Source organism: Varanus komodoensis, unplaced genomic scaffold (genome assembly GCF_004798865.1).
Source record: "Varanus komodoensis strain SLA01 unplaced genomic scaffold, ASM479886v1 scaffold38, whole genome shotgun sequence".
Classification (NCBI taxonomy): Eukaryota; Metazoa; Chordata; class Lepidosauria; order Squamata; family Varanidae; genus Varanus; species Varanus komodoensis.
Genome location: NW_025335909.1, coordinates 2851075 through 2864689, shown reverse-complemented (window position 1 = coordinate 2864689; position 13615 = coordinate 2851075). Strand labels below are relative to the sequence as shown.

At 48.4% G+C, this 13615-nt stretch overlaps 1 protein-coding gene across 19 annotated transcripts in view; it reads left to right on the top strand.

Annotated features, from left to right (window-relative positions):
* FBRSL1 (fibrosin like 1) overlaps positions 1-13615 on the top strand; it is a 679964-nt gene that overhangs the window by 259862 nt on the left and 406487 nt on the right. Inside the window, exon 1 of one of the 19 annotated variants that reach the window (XM_044440555.1) lies at positions 8707-8763. The exons of the other annotated variants lie outside the window; for them this stretch is intronic. The gene's annotated coding sequence lies outside the window, so the exon portion shown is untranslated. Of the gene's footprint in view, positions 1-8706; positions 8764-13615 lie in introns of those variants that run through there. 19 annotated transcript variants of the gene reach the window in all.

The window sequence follows — 13615 nt, the reverse complement described above, 5'->3', positions numbered from 1 at the left end:
ATCGCGATAAGCCTCGGGGCGGCTCACAACATCAAAAAAGTCAACCGTACGTTAAACCCTTGAGAGCTTGTCCACACCCTGATGTTGTCCGAGCTGAACTTGGAGTGACTGAACTTGGAGATGCGTCTTTGCCTGCTGTGGAAGTGAATTCCTTGGGTCAAGGAGGCCCTGTGTGAAAGGGTCCTTCCTGTAGCCGTCAGGAGTGGCTCCTAAATTGATCTTGGGTACTACTAGTCTGGCAGAGGGAGGACAATTTCTCCCTATTTTGACAAGAGCCAGGCTGATACTGCGCAGTGCAAGGCAGGGGCTTTGCCTCAGGGGCTGGGTTCACATGTCATGGCAATCCACTCCGCACTGTTTCCAGCACACACGGTGTTTTGGCTAGATGCATCCTAGGCAGCATGGTTTCCATGCTCCCCAGACCATCCTCCAAGCCTTGCTACACATCCTGGAAGCTCCCTGCCCTTTCCCTGTTCCTGCCTCCAGCCGTGGGATCCTTCTCCCGGTTGGTCGGCTGTGGTCCTGGGGCAGGCTCCCTGCTTCCGCTTCCTGCAGGCACCTGCATTCTGTGCTGGTCCCCAGGTGCTCCCACCCCCAGGGATTTTTTTTATTAAACGAGACGCTTCCTCATGATTTCCCACTTCCACGGTGCTCGGCCAAAGAGAATAACGTGAGCCCTATGGATTGTTGTTGGAAACAAATAAACACTGTTGATAGTTGTGGTGCAATTTCAACAAAATTGCAGCCATCAAAAGGAGAAGGGTGGGGGGCGGAATGTAACCACGTCAAATAGTTTCTAAGAACTGCAGTAAACTTTAGCAAAAGATGACTCTTAGCAAAAGCAGGCCAAATGTCCATCTGTGTGTCCATTTGGACTCATTCAAATGCTGAAAGTGTCACCCACTGCATTACAAAGCAGAGCATTTATCTTTGCAGTGAGGAGTCTAAGCCTACTAGCTGTCAGAAGGGTTTGGAGGATCCTTTCGCTCTGATCTGTTGTCAACTTCCAGAAAGCAGGCGGATAAGTTAAGAGAACATGTACAGGGCATGTCCAAGTGGACAGATGTTCCCAAGGACAAGCCCCAGCAAGCATCTCAGGCTAAAGGATCTGAGGAAGCAGGGGCTGCAAGCAACCTAGTGACCGTGACCTTGGGTAGTGATGTTTATTCTTTTGCTTAGGATAACAGAAACAGTGGAAGTATTTGGAGAATTTAAGGATTTCCATTTTATCTTAAGGGTGGGGCTGATATGTTACAGGAGGCCAGGTTCCAGCTGAACATCAGGAAGAACTTCCTGACTGTTGGAGCAGTAGGACAGCAGAGACAATGACCTGGGAGGTGGTGGGCTGTCCAATAGTGGAGGTCCTCAAGGGCCATCTGGTGGGAAAGCTGTGACTGGGAGTCCTGTGTGAGCACTGGCTTGGACTTGATGTCGTCTGAGAGATGGTTTAACTTGGAGCCCTGCACTAAGAAGGGGGTTGGGCCCAGTGGCCTTCTTGGCCCCTTCCAACTCTACCATTCTATGATTCTCTCTCTCTCTCTCTCTCTCTCTCTCTCTCTCTCTCTCTCTCTCTGTGTGTGTGTGTGTGTGTGTGTGTGTGTCCCACACAGTCTGTTCACTTAGATGAACGATCAACTAGCCAGATTTCTACTAGCAAAGAAGAACGCAAGCTATGCGGTCTGATCTCCAGGCTTGCTTCTTCCTTAGAATTCTGCTCCTGGAATGACCAGTGTATATACCGCATGTTAATTTTAAAAAAATAAATAATAAATCTTTTCCCCCCTGCTCTGCTCTTTTCCCTTTTATGTGCACAACCAGCATGACAGAACTCTGTGTATCTCAAAAGCTCATATACAGCATCCTTGACTGTTGTAAACTGCCCAGAGAGATTTTGGCTGTTGGGCAGTATAGTAGTTGAATAAATAAACATGCATTTCCAAGTGAAAAGCAGTTGTGTCCCCAAATGACCACATGCTTGGAAAGCAAGCAGAAGTTTTACTCAGGAAAAAGTGTCCCCACCCCCCCCATTCATCCAGTAGGGATGTATTAAACATGTAAACATCCCATCTGACTTCTAGTCTTTTATTTAAATACTTCCGTTGTTATGTAATGCGGGGAGGGGGTTCGTTTGTAGGGTTTCTTCTCTGCTGGTAGTTGTTTTGTAAATCAGCTCTTTTCCCAGAATGGTCGGTCTGGGGCCATCCCATTTGGGATTCTGGTCCAAAGGGAGGAAAAAAACTCTGCAGGCCATTCCAGCGTGGCACTCGCTCCATTGCTAATTCGTGTTGTTTGATTGCCTGCTGAAGTCCACGGCCTCTGTCAGAATGCATTTAGCTCACATAAAGACATGCCTGCTCTGTCTTCCCTGGCAGCCAGCTTAGGCTCAAAATGGCTAAAGGATACAACGTGCCCATCCGGTTTTTCTCCTCCATTTGTGGTGCATTGGTGCCACTTAGTGGGGGGAGAATTGAACTGAAGTTTTCATAAACTGGGCGAAGTTAGAACAGCAGCGTCTATCTAGCATCTTCTGGTGGGGTCTGTTCTGCTGGTAGGGGAAGGGCAAACGTCCTTCGGGCTGCTTTCTCCCCAAGGGCAAAAGATCCCAATGCCTAATTCATAGTGAACATAGCTTTCTTTTGCTGAGGGTCTGTATACGTTCTCACCCTAATGGAAAGTGTTTCAGCTGTAGTGTGAGACCTACTTCATTTGTTCAAACATGTTGGATAATCATTCCCCCACCTCTCTCTCCCTCTCTCCCACTCCCCCGTGTGTGTGTGTGTCTGGGTGTGTGCAAGCAAAGACAGACCAGAATCCCTTGCACATTAAAGATGCAAAGCAGAGTTAAGGATCCCACCATCCAAAGTGGCATATATGTTAAATGAACCCAGCGTATGCTCTGAATGCAGCTGTTGTGGCCTCTCTCACATTGGAGGCATTCAGAGAGCAGCTGGGCAGTCATCTGAGTGGGATGCGTGGACCCGATGGCCTTCTGGCCCCTTCCGGCTCTTCTATTCTATGACGCTATGATTCTGGGATATTTTTCTCTCTCTAAGCAGTTCTGAGTGTGGTCACTGCCTGGGAATCTCCTATGCATACTGATCTGACATTAAGAAATCTAAGCGTCATGACAAATATGTACAATTTATACTCTGCATACTAGCTATATTTATTATTGTAACCCTAGCCTTGCCGTTCTGGGCTAGTCAGCATGGATCACTGCTTCCCAGTTTCTAAGAATATCAGCACCAGGATAGGGTCACATTTTCAAAGCCACGAGTGCCTTTCTTTCCCTAATTCTATCCTGTTTCCATGGGGTGGGGGATATTTAGAGATTCCCCTCAGAGCCTTACGAAGCACAACACTTAATTAATAAGTTCTGACAAGCAACATATTTCTGGATGCCTGCTCCAGGGCAGATTCCAGAGGGTGAGTTCCCTTAACCGTCTGCAGTGTGCCTTAATTGCTCAGGAAGGCCCTGGATATTTATTTGTCCAGATATTTTGCCTTTCAAACAGAATATAGCTATTCTAGAAAAGTTAGATTTTTTTCCTATTTCTTTTTTCTTTTCAAGGTAAGCTAGCAGGGGGAAGGGTAAAAAAACCACCCTGCCAATGCAGTTATATTATCCGTTAATTATATAAATTATTTATAGACAGCCTTTGATGATACGAGAGAAACAAGCCCATTTTCAGAATGAAAATGATACAATTAAAGCACATACAGGAAACATAGGCTGGTATTAAAACCTCAGTCATTGGGGATGCTTGTGTGAATAAAAGATAAATTTTACTGAAAAGCTAAAAACCTGCACTTTGTGTCCCTATTGGATTTCTAAGGGGAATTTGTTCCACCCTGTGGGGGCCACCACAGGAAGGCTCCTCCTTTCGGTTGCTTCCTTCAAATCTCCGTGGAACACATCAGGTAGCCAAACCAGACGGACTGATTTATCCTGCTCTTTAGGCTAGCCCAGTACGTTGCCTCAATTCCACATGCAAGTGGAAGACCAGAATCACATGGAACTGTATAGACTAACGTCTGCAGGCAGGTTTGAGCTACCAGCCATTCCAAAAATAGGATGCCTTGGAACTTTCCCAGCTTGGGACTCGTATGAAATGGAAGCTGAGCTTCCATGGGTTCGTGACTTGACCACAGATAGAGCAATTCCACCCCTTTCACACTGTTCTACTTGCACATCTGTTTCTGATCTGAGTTCATCAGCGATGCCTCCCTCCAACACAGGCACGATCCGGCCAAAGATATCCCACAAATGTGGTTATTCCAGTTTCATTTTGCACGTGTTCATGTACGGGGAAGCACGATCCACTGGCAAAGATACTCCACACCCTTCTTTCTTGTAAACTTACTGAACGCACAACGCAGGGCTTCCCCCTTGGTGCCAAGTATCTAGCTGGTCCTCTCATTCCCGCGGACGTGTTCAGTGGTTTCCTCTCTGAATGTAGCACTAGCATTGATCGTATACCTATCGGCACCTCGGCCTTGCCAATCCATGCCCTATTCTCCACTGAGTCTAAGCCTAAGCCTAGCAAGACTGGTGCGTTTGCTCTCGCTCCCTCCACCTCACTTTGGTTAGGTTACATGCTGCAGGCAAATCCTGACAGAGGAAGAAAGGGGTGCCATGCATCATTTCATGCCATTTTGAAGAAAAAGCTTGGGGTGCAGCTAGGATGGACCTTGACACGCAGAGAGCAGCTTGGATGGAGCATGCTGGAAGCCTGATATTGATGAGGATGAATGACCCCCCTTTCACCCGCAAACAAGCTGCCCAAAGCACTTAACATTAAAATCCAGTTAACAAAATCTTAGTACAGCTCTTGAGCTGAAGCTACTCATCTCAAAACAACTCACCTTCTTTTCTTCTCATTATTTTTTAAGTAGGTAAAGCAAAAACATTTTATAGTTGGGGACAGCAAGCAAGCCAGTGCATGCTTACGAATGCCCACTGTGGTATTTCTATTTTTAAAATAGATCTTTCTTCCCGTGAGACAAAGTGGTGCATATTCTCAAATCAGTATTTAGCAGCCTGGCAGCAGAAACAAGCTCCATTTGACTTCTGGATTCATGATGGTGGCTTGCTTTAAGCCACTGTAAAGCAAGGAAGGGCAATGTAGGGGAAGAGAGAACTGCCAACTTAAAACCGACCCTAAAGGCTGTGTAAGAGTGAGCCTGTTAGGTTCAGGGTCTAAATTTAATGGGATGCTCCACTGAGGAGTCCATTTGCAATGGCGGAAGCACCCCAGGATGGTGCTTCAAAGGTAACTTGGGAATGAAGGGCAAGGGCAGCAGAGTTTTCAAAAGTTAAACCTAAAAAGAGAAGCAGGTATGAACCCTGCTTGCCATCAACCTACTGAGCCCACTCAAAAGCTTTGCAAGGGTGGAGTTGCAGTCCTCTCCCAATGACAGTGAAACAGCCACTCCCAGGTTCCATTCTGCGAATGAGATGAAAAAAATCCATCAAAATGTGGGGATCAAAGGGTTTTTGGACATCTTCTAGTGACTAGATACTCTTGGCAAGTGTGGGAGGTGGTAAGGAGGGAGAGAATTGAGGCCAGTGGGGGAGGAAGAGGGAAAATCCAGGAAAGCTGAAGCAAGAAAAGTTTTTCTACATAAGGTTGTCAGTCAGTTGTTAATCCACTGCATCTCATGTTGGTTTCATTACAGAGTTGAAATCTAAGCACTACATGGGGAGTGTTTCCTTTCCTGCCTTTCCATGACATTACCTCTAGGTGGCACTGTGGTATAGCAGAATACTACACATACATGAGAGGAATTGTGATTTCTTTCACATTCATAGTTAAATGCTACATTTCCCCTACTGTAAACAAATGAACAAACAAATGAAATAGAACAAAACAACTTGTTGGTTGCTGTTCTGACGTACTTGTTAGACCCTGAAGAGCAACTGGGCAGTCATAATGCTGTCTAAAGAACTCAAAGCTGTGAGTAAGGAGTGAAGAGCCCACAATCAATGTCTTGTGTAAAAACGGCTGTAGTCCAGGCTATGGGAGGCAATAAGAAGATAAATCCAGGCAGATGGAGGCAAGAAGAGGGAGAATTGTCTCCCCAGTTACAAATGCGTCCATAGGGTTGGGGGGAAAAGCCAAAAGTGCCCGTGGGACTGAAAATGTTGCACTACTCCGATCTAATCCAGCTCCTCAGTGCAGCATTCTCAAGCCACAGATCAAGGGTTATCTAGCCTGTGGGAACTTCCCCCTAAAGTTTAGCTAAAAGTCTACTATCCATACCATTTCCATTGCCTCAGCCTCTGAAACAGCAAAGAACAAGCCTGCCCTGTCTGAACTGAGGGTGGGTCATTTTAGAACACCCCTAAAATATGAATTCTTGTCCCCTGCACTTCTCATTTGAGAGAGAGAGAGAGAGACAGACAGAGAATGCTATTCTTTGAATGTTCAGGCCTTTGCTTTAGTTTCCCAAAATGAAATCCATCCCAGGCATTGTCTGATACCCATCACCATGGCCACTTTTCCTTTCTGTTTTGCTCTTTGTCTCCTGAACCAATGATGCATTCTGAATTTCTTACACTTCAAGCCCCTAGCACTTGCAGGCTTGGGATGCCTCTTGCACATTTCCAAACATTTTGGTATTTTTTGAGCCAAATGGAAAAGATGAGCCCGGCCAGCCTTGGAAATGTGGGGACCTGCCTTGTCCGTATTGGTGCGTGTGAAATACCTCTAGGCCTTTGGCAAGATAAAAAATACACGCTCCATGGGCTATTGGCAGATGAGAGCAACCGCCCCCGTGGGTTGGAGAGGATGGGATTGTAGCCTGCAACATCTGGAAGGCATCATGCTGAGGAGACCTACCCTACACATCCAGGTTCTTCTGAGTCTTTGCAAGCGAGCACTTGCATCAACAGCCACCTGCCAGCTGAACTACATGTTGTCTGCATGTAGAGTCTGAAAGCCTCTGCATTTCCTGATTTTTGTAGATGCAAAACCTGACAATTACTTGCAGTAAGAACATTTTTCAGTATGCAAACATCGATCGCTTGTGAAGGTTATGGGCAGCTTCCTTTCCTTTCCTTTCCTTTCCTTTCCTTTCCTTTCCTTTCCTTTCCTTTCCTTTCCATTAAAAATCCCAAATATTCCTGTTTTGTGCACACACCAGAGGGCACTGCGTGGTGTGTTGTAACATAATAAATAACCTTTTAACCCGCTTAGTGCTTTATGCTCAGTAGCATGTTTTACAGCGTTACCTGGAGTCCTTGAATGCTGGTTCCCGTGGCAACCCGATATAGCATTTTTATTCTTTATCACTATCACTGTTTTATTGCTGCCTTGTTCAAATGTGCTGTCATCTTTATTTTGTTTCAGGGCTATCCTTCTGTGCATGTGTTTCTGTGTGTGAGGGAGTGGCGAGCGGGAGAGGAGGGTAAAATCTGTTTCTAGAAATTATTTCAGAGGTAAGAAGGTGATCTGTCATCTCTGTATTAAATCTCAGTGCAGGCTCTGACATAAATTGGGGAAGGACCTCATGCACTGAAGAAAATTGCCAACCCAAATATAGATTAAGGCAGGTGTTTAAGTTATGGCGTAAAGCTGTGAAGATGCAATGCGAAATTAATTTGGTGGTTAGCAGGTGTCCATTGTTTCTGCAGATGGAAGGTTGGGGGAATCCATTCCACATTTTATGCGAAAAAGATGTGACCATCTCGCTATGTCTCTGTCTACACACACACACACACTCATTGTAAAGGGAACATTGTAAAGTGAACAAAGAAAATAGTTGAAGGACTTCGTTTGACTAGGTGGGTGTACGGGTGTAAATAGTTGTGCAGCTAGGGAACAGAATCCTACCTGAGATGCTTTTTTGTAGAAGAACAAAAGCAGCAGACCAAATGCTGGTCTTAAAGTGTTTGTGTCCATATGGCGCACTTTTGCTCAAACCCCTTCCTGGTTTGAAATTTGGCACATGGGCATCTTAGTAGCATTGGTTCTATCCTGGGCTAAATTGGATTCCCCCTGTGGGAGCTGTCATGCTAAAAGGCCCTAGGTGTAACCCACAAGTGCGAACAGGCGTTTCCCTGATCTGATGGGATTGTTAAACCTGCCAGATCTCCCAGCGAAGGTACTTTGGCTCTTTTGCACCCATCCGGCCCTGGTTGCAGCACTCTTGGACTTCTTCAGTGCAAGCTTAGGAATGCCAGACGCTACGTAACTGCACTCTCCCTTTGTGTGTGTACCCGTGAGAGCACCTGATGCCTCCACCCCTGCACTGCCAGCAAAGGCCAGAGAGGCTCCCGTTGGCTATGAGCCCATCTATAATGGCAACCCTGAATAGGACTTAAGATTATTGCCGAGGGAATGGGAAGCCAGGAGCAGCCCCGAAGCTGCCTGTAATTCAGGCAAGCATCCGGAAAGGGGGAGGTGTTAATCTGTATTACATGTGCACAAATTCCGCATATGCAAGGGTGCCCGGCAGGGTTACTCGTCACCTGTGCTCCCCTCCCAAGAAGGCTCGTAGCAACAAAGACGCCTTCATCTGGAATTACCTGGGATTAAAATGCTCGCTGTGAGGTCATTCCTAGACACGTCGCCCCACAGGAAGGCCGAGATGGCCAGGTGTGTCGTCCAGCGATAACCGGTCGTGTGCTTTTCTGGCGCGGATGTGACCTGACTTCCAGAGCAAGCAGGCTTCAAGGCAAGTGCCTGCTCCAAAGGAGGACGGAGCCAACAGAGCGTTAACCGAGGCGCTGTGATCTTCGACGTGCAGGAAAGCTGACTGGTGAGGCCCAGATAACTCATATCTGCTGAGCCACACATGTACAACCAATTTGGATTTCGCTGTGTCTCTTGTAGCCAGACTTGCTCGCTCGCTCCCTCCCTCCCTCCTTTCTCTCTCTCTCTCTCTCTCTTTCTTATACAACCCCCCCCCCCACCCCCAAACACACTCTTTGAGGCATTCTGGCTGTCCAAATATTAGTTCCTGCTTGGAGAGTGCCCTGCTTCGCATGTGTGTCTAGGAAGGAGTCAGAGCAATATTTCTGCTCACTGCTGCTGTTCACCAAACTTCGGCAAGATCCTTTCAGAAGGCAGACCGAAGGTCAGAGCGCCTTCTTGGAGGGCGAGCTCTCTGCTCAGGGGAACCGAAGCAGCATCGTTTGCAAAGGTGTCGGTCATCCAGGACAGCAGGGAGGTTTTCCGCACAGCTCTCATCTTGTTTCTGAAGGCAGGGGAAAAGATGTAGCCAGGGAAAGCCACCGCATCTCCTGGAGAAGGCTTGTGGCCTGGGAGCAGGAGCAGCGTCTTTGGGGTGTCTCTGGTGCTGGTGGGCTGGTGACAGCACCCCTCCGTCCTGCTGGCTTGCCTGCCAGACTCGCCATCTGCACCCAGCCATCTCTGCTGGGGTCTGGGGGTCCCTGGCAGGGTGTGCCCGTGCTACTGTTTGGCCCACCGTCCCACCTACTCCCTTGGTGTATCAGGAAGCAACTGCCAAGCCAGGGAAGATGCCACCTTCTTAGGATGCAGGCAGCACCCTGAGCAGTCCATAGGTCATCCATGATGGGAAGCGCGAGGGATGAGTGGCTCTCTACATTTTTCCTGCATCAGGTTTGCCACCGGGCAAGAGCGGAATGGCAAAATTGCCTGAGCGCCATTAGTCTGCCTGGGTGCCAGTGGTCAAGATGCCTGGGCTGCAGAATCGCGTGATGCTCCTCATGCCAGACTAAGAGGAGGGTGCTCAGCAGAACACATGCCTTGCATGCAGACGCCCCGAGTTCAGTCCCAGCATCTCCCATTAAGGAGGTCCCAGCTGGTGGGAAAGGTTGTGCTCTACCCATGACCCCGAGAGAGGCTGTCCACCCAAAAAGACTTGCGCTGGACTAGAAAGACAGCTAGCTTTCCATATTCCGAAGGGAAAACAAACTCACCTCCATTTCCTTCATAGTCACTGTTCTGTAGGGATTGTTCACAGTGCTGTAAACCGTGTGAGAACACGGCTGTTGCAATAACACTTCAGCTGCGGAGGCGTTTGCACCATCTGTCTATTGGTGGCTGACTCAGTTCCTGGAGGCTGAAGCGCAAGTCCAGGCTGGAGAGAGACCAGAGTTGGATGGCGCGCGCGCGCGCGCGCGCGCGCGCGTGTGTGTGTGTGTGTGTGTGTGTGTGTGAGAGAGAGAGAGAGAGAGAGAATCAGTTGCACATCAAAGCTCAGAACCCGCATATGCTGTGCAAACAGGATTACAATAACCAAGGATTGTGTTGTCTCCAAGACTCTGTGGGTGGATGGGGGAGGGTTGGGAAAATTCACCCTGGTGAGCCATGTTGGGTCCATCTCCCTGCTCCCATCCACACAGTTTGCGTGCTCTGGGAGGCCAGGTGCTTGGTGGGAATTAGCTCTGGAGCCAAGGCTGGGATTTCGCCCTTGATCGGTGCCTATCAACACTGTCCCCAGTGAGAGGCTGCCATGTGGTGAAACGTCTGGATGTACCCAAGCAGCCAGCCCTCGATTAGCTTGCCGCACAGCACAGGCCAGGAAGCCCCTGGGTCAGATCTTGCCCAGTTCTGAGAATCTCTCAGCCCATGTGCTGGGTTCTTCAAGCAACACCCAGGGAAAGCTAACTCAGAGGGTGGCAGATCGTAACAGCTGTGCCGTTGTCGTCTTCCTGGGCTTCCCTTGTAGTTCCCGTGGCACAAAAGGAGTCTTAAATCTGTTTCTTGTTGAGGTAGTGAATGTCTTCCCCGGCTGTAACTCTTCTGACTGTACAGGAGTGTGGAGAGAGGATTGCTCCATGCAGAGAGCTGGGGAGAAGGTTGCCCCTTTGCCTACTTGGTAGTTCTGCCCCACTTCCCAATATAGTCGGATGGAGAAGCCTTTGAGACTAGATATGGGGCTGGAAACCAGCTAGTACCAGGAATTTTGCATTGGGGGGGCGGAGTAGGAGGAAGATTGCCACGGCCCATTGGCTCTGCTGTCCAGAGCACCTGAAACAAATAGCAAACCCAACCCATCTTCATTTGCAGTGCTGGTGTCACAGACTTTCCAAGACCACTTTGTCTTGACAGTTGTGTTTCCTTGTCTCTGTTTTAATTCATGGTGGCATTTTGGAAAATGGGACCCATTCAGCCAATGGTGTGCCTATGACAGTGATCTGATGGATGCAGGCAAATTTATCACCGTCTGTGATGGGGATGAAACATGCGTGCAAAGTCTCCAATGGATTGGTGGCATGAACTACGAATGCAATTAAAGCAGGGTCTTCAGAGGATGGACAAAGGGGGCGCAAAAGCCATTTGTCACTGGAGGCACATCTTGGTCTTTGGAGTGTTCCTTCGTGTGAGTCTCCGTACAGGCACAAGTTTGCCAATGAAGTGAGGACTGGGCCTTGCTGTTGGAGCCTCACTGGTTAGTGACAGAGCCTTGGCTTGGTCTCTTGTGGAGAAAGACCCAGGTGCAGGCACTGGCCACCTCCAGGTAGGGTTGGGGAAAGCACCAGGTGAAACCAGATGCGGGCAAGCTCCAGCCTCCCAGACTTTGGGGGCTCCCAAGTCCTGTCATCCCTGGCCACTGACTCTGCTGCTTCAGGTTGATGGATGGATGGATTATACTTGGTGGGCCACAGCTTCCCCACCCCATCTCTGGTATGGATAGGACTGACCCAGAAGAACCTAAGGTTTATCTATAGCATAGGCAGCTACATACACCCTCGTCCTTTTTTGAGTGAAAACAAGTTTTCCACCAAGGGCTGTTAAGTAGTCTTAATTGACTGCTTTTCCCATTCATCCATTTTGTAGCAGTTTATTCATGTCGCTGCTGCTCACCTTCTCTGGCTTAAAAACCACTGAGGAACCTCTGGGTGAATCTGGCAATTGTGAAAGGTGAATTGGACAGCAGACTCCTCAGCTCCATACTGGGAGAAGGCCTTGCTAATTAGGCACTGCCTAAGATACTATTTTTGTGTGTCGGGAGCATCCGGACATATTCAAACTTGATCTAAAACAAAGATGATTCTTCGTCGTGGCCTCTGTGCATCACACACACGGGTTCTGCGCCTTTGGCCGGAAGATTGACAGCTAACGGTTTTTGGCGGGAACTCCGCTCCCCCTCCCCCCTAGCATTATATAAGGAGCGGAGTGTCCGCCATTTTCCGGTCTTGGAAAGACCGACGTTTGTTTTTATAATAAGGTTTGTCAGTATGACAATATAGCCCAATTCAGTAGTGGTATGACACATAGCAAAGAGATCATGGTATCGAAAGAAAATAGTCGGACCACCCATGGCACCAAGCGGGGTCGGAGGGTGGGTTGTGTGACTGCACAGGTGGCCACTCGAAGAACATCAGTTACAGGTAAGCAACCTGCTCTTCCCAGGCGGGCGTGATGTGGAGCACTTGAAAAAAATGATGCAGTTGCAGAGAAATCTGTCTGGATCTTTGTTGTTGTTGCTGTTGCTCTTTTTGCTTTTTTAGAGGAAGGGATATTAGACACTTGATGAAAGAGTGTTGAGCTGCTACTCTGCTGTGTGAATACCCTGCAGCATGGAAGATAAAGCAGGGAGAGATGCTATCAGGTGGTTCCACCTTTAGATTCCGTTCAGCCAACTTTCCTCTACTCTAGGAGGCAGCCCTTCTCCCTGGGTCTGAGGTAGAGGAGGGTCTTTCCCATCACCTGCTACCTGGTCTTTTACTTTTTAGCAGGAGAGGTCAGCGGTTGAGCCCGCCACCTTCTTCCCATATGCTCTGCCACTCTGTGAGGAGTCGCTTCCCTGACCTTGACGTCCCCACGCGTTATTTATCCCACAGTGCAAGAAGTGCAAGTAAACAGAAGCTGCTGCATGTGTGTTGCTACCGAGAACGAGGACCCTTCCAGGCAGATTTGAGACATTGCGGTCTGTTGGTAAACCTCGGCCTGCACTTACTTGCTGCCTTCAAATCTTGCAAGGCCAGCTTGCAGAATCCCACGCCTGACCTGTGCATCAGTCCAGGCTTAGCTGCGCTCACCTTACTACAGGGGTATCTTTTGCAGCTGGAGGACTGGGTGGCACAAAACTGGTCCTGAGCCCTGAAGGCGCACTGGCAGGCCAGGAGCCACGTGGAACACCTGTCTGTGCTCCATCACTCTGCGGCCACCTCCCAGCATCTGCTGCCTGAGGGAACCGCTCCACTGGGCCCTGAGTCTGCACTCAGTTTGAGCTCTCCTCTCGCTCTCCACAACCCAGAGTTATATTTAATGCTAGTGCTTTTAAAATGCAAGCTGGATCTTACTGAGGTCCAAATTTCGAGCATATCCTGGGCTCCTGTGTTGACTTTGGCTTGTAATTTATTGAACAGCCTGCTGGAAATGCAGGCCCCGCATTGCATTTTCTTTTCCAGCAGTTTGCATCACAGCTTTTAGCAAACACACATAAAACCCTTCCTAATTTTTCATAAAATGGAGCCCAGATGGGGGCGAAAAGAAAAATAAATCTAAGCATTCAAAAAGTGAGCTGAAGCTGCTGCTGTTTAAACATGACTTCATAACACGCTCTCTCCCCCTCCCTTTTTAATCCAGTGTAAAGGGAAAAGGGACATCTAGTCCTGTCACTAAATCACTAAGGAACGGGTGTTGCCTTGCATGAAAAATTGCTTGGATTGCCTTGG